Genomic DNA, 9,224 nt, shown 5'->3' with positions numbered 1-9,224 from the left:
TGGTGGTGATGGTGGTGTAGTAGTACTGGTGAGAGAGTAAAAGAGTAGAGATGAGTGTATGAGAGAAAACAAAAAAAATGAAAGGAAAGAATAGAGTGAGCCAGCCAAGAGAGTAAGAGATAAGAGAAAAATTGAGTGGTGGGGAGTGGGGTTAGGTGGGGCACGTGGGAACCCAAAAATTTGACTTCTCCCTCTTTTTTTTTTATAAAAAAAAAAAGCTGACAGGGACGTGACAGTTGCGGTTAGAGCAAAGTCATAACCCACACAACCTTCTTGTAAACTTTGATGAGGAAGGTTTTTGAATTTGAATGCTTGAGCTTTGTTGCAACATATGTAGTGCACATTTCTGTTTATTGGTATTCAAGTCTTTTTTTCCTGTCTTTTTGGCAAATTTATATGCTAGTTTTTTTTTTTTTTTTTGGTGAAAAGGATAGCTCATTAACAAAGAAAAAAACTAACTGCCTTCCACAACAGAGGCTACATCACGAAAATAAACAGTTCCAGCACAATCTAAATTGAGCAGAAAAGCTACATCAGCTAGGAGGTCCATGAAAATGGTAAAATCCTGCACTAGAGAAGCTCCTCTGCCTGCCAACGCATCGGCACACTTATTTGCCTCTCGGTAACAATGTTGAATACGAACCAAAGGAATCTTCTTTATTCCTTCTCTGCAATCAGCTACCAAAATGCCAACACCATTCGGGTTCTCCATATCTTTCTTCAATAGATCAATGACAAGTTTTGCATCAAGTTCCAAAACAACCGTTGGAACTTTAAGAGAAATGCAAAGCTGAATACCATCCCTTAAAGCCCAAAGCTCCGCTGCAACACTGGTAGCACAGCCAATTGCTCTAGCATAGCCTTTCGCCCACTCACCAATTTCATTGCGAAGCAAACCACCTCCTCCAGCCAGGCCGAGGTTTCCCATGGATGATCCATCCGAGTTCAACTTCAACCAACTAAAAGGGGGTGGCAGTCACCTTACCTAAATTTTTGTTTTAGCTTTAGCATGCTTCTCCATGATCCCCAAATACGCCATCTCAGCAGCTTTAGCCAATGTCTCGGCCTTTAAATCTTTTTGTATGGTTAACTTCCCAAACACTAGATTATTCTTATGCAGCCAAAGAACCCAGACAACAATGGGAAATATAATAGACCAGTCTAAATCAGTGGAATTCCATTGCCGCATAGATTTACAGTTGATTCTTAGCCACACCATTAGTTGGGTATCATAAAAGGAAGCAGCCGGGAACGGGGGAGAGAAGGAGTTCCAAAAGGATTGAGCCTTAGGACAATCTCTTAAAGCATGGATAATCGTTTCAGGGGCAGAATTACAAGCCGGACACAGAGGAGAGATCTTCATACCTCTATTAGCAAGAAGAAAACGAACCGGGATGCTCTCATGGCTGCATTGCCAAAGAAATAATTTAATTTTAGGAAGGGCTAGGATTTTCCAAAGCCACTCCTCTCTGTAAGGCCGGTTTGTTGACTTGAGATCTTTTGCATTTGCTATATGATAAGCATCTTTGAGCTTGAATTCCCCACTTGGGGATAGACCCCATGATAGTCTGTCTTCCCTTTGGTTAGAGTAAGGGATAGGGGTGGCTTTCATATCCAGTAGAATGGTTTTGGGAAAATCGAAGGATAATCCTTCCCAATTCCAGCCAAAAAAACTTGCGACATCCTTCAATCTGATCTCCTCTTCTCCTCTATTAAGCGGACCACAAATTTGGCTTCTGAGAGTGCCCGTGTCCAGCCATTTATCAAACCAGAGAGACAAGCCACTGTTACTTCCAGCAATCCACTTTGCACCTTTGCTAACAGTATCTTCTCCCTTCTTAATGCCAGCCCAAATGGGAGAACAAGGGGTGGTAGTGAGAAGGCTGGTAGACCTACTCCTTTGCCCACGATACTTGTGAGATAGAACTCGAATCCATAAGGAAGCTTTTTTAGTTTTAAACCTCCAATTCAGCTTAGCTAGCATTGCAGTATTCTTTGGCTTAGCTGCTTGAATACCCAAACCTCCTTCCTCCTTATCCCTCGTGATTTTGTTCCATCCTATGAGGTGAAGCTTTCTTTTACTATCCGATGAGCCCCAAATGAAGTTCCTATTTAGCCTGTCTATTCCTTTAAGGATTTTGGGGGGGAGGGCCACACACTGCATAGTATAGTTAGGGATTGTGGTTGTCACCGAATTGGTTAGAACCACTCTACTCGCAAGAGAAAGCAAATTTGCCTTCCAACCAGCCAGCTTACTCTAGATACGGTTGATAATGAGCCCAAAATCTTGAGGTTGGCCCTTGTGCTTAATGGGAAAACCCAAATATTTCCCAAGGGAAAGGGTAGACCTGAAACCCAACACTTCATTAAGCTCTTCTCTAGTAGCCTGCTCCACATTAGGGGAGAAAAAAACTCAAGACTTCTCTTCACTTATTTTCTGCCCTGAGAGAGAACAAAAGGAGTCTAAAACATCCCTGATTGCAGTGCAGTTTTTTCAGTCTGCCTTGGCAAACAACATAAGGTCATTCGCAAAAAATAAGTGCGATAAAGCCGGACCACTTGTGATGATTTGACTGAATTCCAAAGCTTCTCTTTGCATTTATCTTCAATTAAAGCCCCCAAAACCTCCATACAAAGGATGAAGAGGTAAGGCGATAGGGGGTCCCCCTAACGGATTCCTCGAGAGGGGTGAAAGGCCTCTAATGTACCCCCATTGAAAAGGATAGAAACTATTAAGGAAGAGATACAACTCATAATTAGAGAAATCAACTTGCTGGGTAGTCTGAACAGTTTAAGGGTGTCTTTAATGAAACTCCACTCCAGACGGTCATAGGCCTTTTCCAAATCTAGTTTAATTGCCATCACCCCCCCCCTTCCTTTCTTCTTGGCCATAGTATGGATAATCTCTTGGAAAATTATTGCATTATCCAAACCTTTTCTCCCAGGCACAAAAGCTGATTGGAAAGGAGAAACAAGTTTTGATAGAAAAGGCCGGATGCGAGCAACAATTATCTTTGTCACCAACTTATAAACAGTGTTACACAAGCTTATGGGCCTGTAGTTGTAGAAGGATTCAGGGTTCTTGCATTTGGGGATTAAAGTAATAAAGATTTTATTCAAATATTCGAGCATAATCCCAGAGTTGAAAATTGACCTCACCTTATTCTTCACAGTATCCCCAATAAGTAGCCAGAAACGTTGGAAAAACCCTGCATGATGGCCACCCGGACCGGGGGCTTTGTAAGGTTTCATCCCCCATAGCCCAGTTGAGATCTCCTCATCCGTGACCCCGTTATCAATGGAGGCAACTTCTTCCTCATTGATATAAGAGTACCAAAATAGGGGGTTCCAATCCATTAACTGGGCAGAACAAAGGCCCAATTTGAAAAGCTCCATGAACCCCTTCCTAATGTAATCTGCTATCTCATTATCTCCATTCAACCAATTCCCTACACCATCCTTCATACACAAGATGCGATTCCTTCTTCGGCAAACGAGGGCAAAAGTGTGGTAAAAGGCAGTATTCCGATCACCCTCAATAAGCCAAAGGATCCGGGCCTTCATCGTCCAAAACTCTTCCTCCATCCTAACCACTTCAGTATATTCTGCCCGCAAGTTTTTTTCTAACTCCACCAGAAAATTAATAGGACGAATTGACAAACTCTCCTGAATACGCTTGAGTCTTGCTGAGATTCTTCTTTTCCTATGGAAGAGATGTCCAAAAACATTCATATTCCAGTTATTAGCCTTATTAGTGAAAGTAACCTGGGCTTGATTCAGAGATGGGGCATTAGACCAAGCATCTCTCACTACCCCCTGGAAAAGAAGGGGGGGAAAGCCACATAGGTTAGAACCTGAATGGCCTAGAAGGGCGAAAATTTCGATTGTTATCAAAGCATAGTTTCACTTGACACACCCTGTCGATATGCTCTTGGTTTAAACGAGATAATGGTCTATGATTAGACCAGGTATATTAGGGCCCAGAAAACCCAATATCAATCATATTGCAAGTGTCCAAGCATTCTTGGAAAAGCAGAGCTCTGCCCATATTGACTGGATTCCATCCAAACTTATCCTCCCCCATTAAGACTTCATTAAAATCACCTACTATAACCCACGACAATGAATGGAGGCCCAATACAGATTTAAGATTATCCCATAGCAGGCATCTTTCCACAAATCTTGGGCTACTATAGACAGCCGACAACAACCAGGGAGGTTTACTAGTGGAAGAGATGATAGCATGAATCTCTTGCTCAGTTGAAGATAACTCCATCACATTCACCTGATTAGAGTCCCAAAGAACCCAAAGACCACCAGAAAACCCAAAGGAGTTTGCAAAAATTTCCCCATCCAGTGGGAGCCTATCAGCAATCCTCTTTGCTCTGTCACCACTCACTTTTGTTTCAGTGATAAGTAATATAGCAGGAGAGTGAATACGAACCAACTCACTAACATTAGAACCAAAGGTGGGGCTAAGAGCCCCCCGACAATTCCATCATATTCATTAATAAAGGCGAAGGAAAAGGAAAAGAAAATTAAATGGAAGGTTGGAGAAAATCACCTCCCTATTCAATTTGCATATCTGTCTCTTTGGAGGTCCCATCTCCCATCAGGGTGTCAGCTTCCTCGCTCTGTTCCTGATCTGCTAGACCGCAAAGTAGGATCAATCCGTTTTAGCTCCAAGTTTGCTATTCTCTGAGCATCCTTATCCAGCCAAGTGCACGGGTAATCCTCCTGTGATGGAGGGCAGTTAGAAATTTCTGCCAGCGGTTTTCTATCCTTCACTTAACTGGGATGAGCTAGACCCATTTCTTTATCACCACCCTTTTCCGGCGTAGCTTTAAAAGGCAGCACCAATTCTTCAGTAGGACTACCTTCCTTATTACCTTCAACACCGGCTTGGTTTGTAGTGCCACTAATATTCGATGTGGACACCACAGAGCTTCTGGCGTGAAATCCCTTGAAACCCACAGTTAGACTGGAAAGATCTACCATCTCAAAGCCAAATTTCAAGTTCGGGCTTGACCCAAAGGAGCCTGGGTTAACAATTTTCCATTCAGAGGAATGCTTCTGGCTTTTTTTGGTGTGTTAGCTTCGGATGGGAATCTTACCCTTCTGAGCTTTCTGCTTAGATGTGGACTTGTCAATACTTAAATTGCCTTTAGTGCTAGCTGTACCCATCACGTTATCTCCTGCCACTTCTCTGCCCGAGCACCGTTCCTTGTTTGACTCCAATTCTGTCAAAACAGTAGCTATTGATGGGCTCAAAACGTTACTGGGCTTACTTGGGCTTTGGACTGAATTTCCTCTTTGAGCTAAGGAGTTGAACTTTTTATTCAACCTGTGTCTAGGCTTCCTATTGCGTGCAACCAGGACCCACAGCCCAAAGTCTCCACTGACAGATTCCTCGTGACCCTTTCCTGCGTCTTGACTGCTTTCAATCTCATTTTCTCCATTCGTCTTCTCCACCAGTTCCGGCTTCCTTGTACCATACGGACAACCTTCGGCTTTGTGACCGACTCGACCACATGCAAAGCAAAGGGCATTTATGCCTTCGTACTGCACTGGTTGGCGTAAACCTCCAATCTCGACAATCTTTATAATTGGTTTGTCGAAATTTACTTGGACACAAAGGCGAGCAAATCGACCTCTCACTTCCGTTACGGTTTGGGTGTCAATCATGAGCACCGGTCCTGTGGCCAAGCCAATATCCTTCAATACTAATGGTTCATAGTATTCAATGAATAAACCTAGAAGTCTAATCCATACCGCCACAGCTGAGAGGTTTGCTGTTTCTGCCATGAAATTCGGTTCCCAACGTCTGATAGATAGGTAGTGGCTGCCTACAAATCACAGGCCACCCTTTAGAACTCTTTCTCTGTCTTCTGTGATGGAAAATCTAAGAAGAAAGAAGTCATTACCAAGGTCTATACACGCCATTTTGCTCACCGGTTTCCATAAGCTCACAAGCCTTGAAATAAGACAATGGTAGCCTACGGTTTTCCCCAACACTTTCACTATCAGTGCTTCTTTTCAGGCAGCTCGAATTTTCCCCTTCCTGTCCCCATCGAGTCTAACTGTAGCTTCGCCTGGGAGGTCTTCATTGACCTCATCATCAGTTTCAGCTTCCATTTCCATAGCATTCCCAACGTCAAAAGCTTTTTCAAAAGCTCCTGGGCACGCTCCAACAAGTTTGTCTCTATAGGACCTTCCATCCACAACCGTGCTGGGTAGTAGAGGTTCCTGGCCTGCATGCTCTCGGTGGCATTCTTTAACCTTCTTGGTACTCCGTTGCAACACATCATCTTCTTCTCTTGACCTCACCATCGCCTCCGCCATCTTCTTCTCTGGAACTTTTGATAGTAGAGAATAATGGAATATGTGTTTACCGTTTTAGGCCATCTGTTAACAAAAGCAAGTGTTATATATATGCTAGTTATGCTTTCATAATATTTAGCCTTTGTAAAGAAAGATGATTTTATTTCATTTTTCCAACTTTGATAATCTAATTGAAACAATTATGTGGATTAGATGTCAATTGTCCCGTCAAAGAGTAAGTCTCAAAGACTCAGGTGACTCTTTCTAATCCTTGAAATAGTGACCCTGCAACTTTCCTATCATCTATGATCTGTAGCGCAAAGTGACATAACGGCTCTCATAAATGCAAATTTCCTATAATGAATATTATTTTTACCTGTTAAATCATTATTTCCCAAAGTAGGAAAGGGCACTTTGGAATTTGGATGGACTCTACATGGGACTCATAAATTCATAATAGTATATGTGATAGGTGATCGGATTAGGATTCACCCGAAGATATCCCTAGACCTTGTAGATTGTGAAGCAGAGATTTTTTTTTTAATAATAGATTTAATATTTTTACTCTAAATTACTGAGTCTTAAAATTTTGAGTTGTTTCATGTTTAGTCTCTCAAATTTGAGATTTTCAATTTAGTTCATCAAATTTGATTTCCTCTTTAAAATGATCATTTTGTTTAGCCTTTGTGAAGAGAAAGTAACACTTATTAGCCAGATGACTTACAAAGATAGATGAAAAGGCAATCATGAAATACAACTTAATTGGCTCAACTTAATGGCCTGTTTGGATGGAGGGGGGAAGGAGGGGGAGTGGAGGGGAGTAGAGTAGAGTTGGCTAAAAATAAGTTAATTTTATGCTAAATCTACTCTACTTTACTTTACTCCCCCTCCCTCTCCCTCAATCCAAACAGACCATAAAAGAATCTATGACATAGCCAAAAAAAAATTTCAAGTTAGCAAAGTAACATAAAAATTGTATTCCATTTAAAACCTCCAGTTATATCAAAATGCAATTATATAAAGAATCAAATTCGACAGTGCACCAAAAATTTCTAGACAACTAGATCAACCTTTGAAAAAGTACTTTGAGCTTTAGATCTCCACTATTATCCACTTTAAACTTGAAGAGACCCAAGAGGAATAATTTTGTATCAAACATTTTGATTAATGTTTTGCATCCACATCTTTCAGTCTTCACTACCATAATAACTGTGAGGACAAAAGGTCCAGGGCATGTTCTTGGGCCTTGGGCTTGATCCGAGGATACTTACCTATCCGAGGACGAATTGATAGTAATAAAGATGTCAAACTTAAAAGCCACAAGCTGACTATTGCGAAATAAGTTAGTGGAAATAGTTCAAGGAGGGATATCTCCTCGGCTAAAAGAAATAAAGATCGGATAGTATGCTATATTGACTGAGATGATATTTTCGTAGGTCTAGTGGGTGAAGATATGTTTCCCAAAGGCACAGAGAGGAAGAATGGATAGGAAATATTTTAAAGAAAGTTGCTACCACCGTATTGAATGCTCTGTACCTAAAACTCTGGCCGCATTAATGAGGAAGTAACATTTGAACAGTAATGATCAATCTTATAGCTATTATCTGAAGACTTCAGGAACGGGCTGATAGGACAAGTATCTAGACTGGTGATCTGATCCATACGTGGATGATGGGGAGAAGAAGGAGGATGATATAAAAGGAAAAGAAAGCCATTTAGGAAAAGGGGGATCAGAGAAAAAGGGGAGAAGACAACATTGTAGACTGAAAGATCAACAATTGTAATCTGTACTTAAAAAAAGTGAAATATAAAATCCAGTATTCTCGGCTTGAGTCCGAGAACGATTTCTGTTATATAAACCACTCCACGTGTATGATGTTGTGAACGAGCCCACCATTTTTGTTATCCAAGATCATTAGAACCTAAATTTCAAGACAACTCTCTACAAATTCATTGTATTAGGCTTTTTGGGCCTATCCCAATCTTACCTTTGGGTTTGGGTGCAAGTCGTGACCTTACAATAACTATAGATGGTTCATTAACAAAGTATCATGCTTGTACAATAACTTATTTGATAGTAACTATGCAAATTCTATCATCTATGAGTAGTAGCATGAAAGAGAGCATAGAAAAAAAATACTTAGAAATACAATTTTCCCATATCATGGATATTATTATTACAGGTTAAATCATTATTTCTTAAACTAGGAAATAGCACTAAAAGTCTATAACATTTTAATGGACTCCACATGGGACTCATTCGATGGCACAGGTGATATGACACACCAAATAAAAGAGACGGCCTTAAACCTTGCATAGTGTGAAAGCTGAATTAGGCAAAAAAAAATTACATTTTGATTCTTAAAATTTAGAGGTAGTTTCATTTTATTCTCTAAAATTTGAGAATTTTCATTTTAGTTTACAAAATTTGATTCTCTTTTGAAAATTGTCTTTATGTCTATGTCCCTGACTAATCTCGCCATTAAAAGAAAGAAGAAAAAAAATGATGTCATTTTGTTGGCACCTATGATCTAACAACTAGATCAATCACAATAAATCAATGACAAATGAAATTACCATCTTAAAATACAACTTAATTGCTTCCCCCTTAAAGAATCTATGAAATGGTAAAATTTTCAGTTTTGCCAAGTGGCATAAGAATTGTATTCAATTTAAAATTTTCAAATTAGATAAAAATGCAATTAAAGACATCAAATTCGACAGTGTTGTACCTAAAATTTCAACTCTATTAGATCAACTTTTGAAGCTTTGGATCTCTACTACTAACCCATTGAAAGAGACCCAAGAGGAAAATTTATGTATTAAACATCTTCATGCATGCATTACATCAACATCTTTTGTCTTCACTAACACACATTTTCCATAGGCGGTAGTAACTTTTG

This window comes from Castanea sativa, chromosome 3 (assembly GCF_040712315.1).
Source record: "Castanea sativa cultivar Marrone di Chiusa Pesio chromosome 3, ASM4071231v1".
NCBI classification, from domain to species: domain Eukaryota; kingdom Viridiplantae; phylum Streptophyta; class Magnoliopsida; order Fagales; family Fagaceae; genus Castanea; species Castanea sativa.
The sequence above is the reverse complement of the archived record's forward strand: the minus strand, read 5'-3'. Positions refer to the sequence as shown.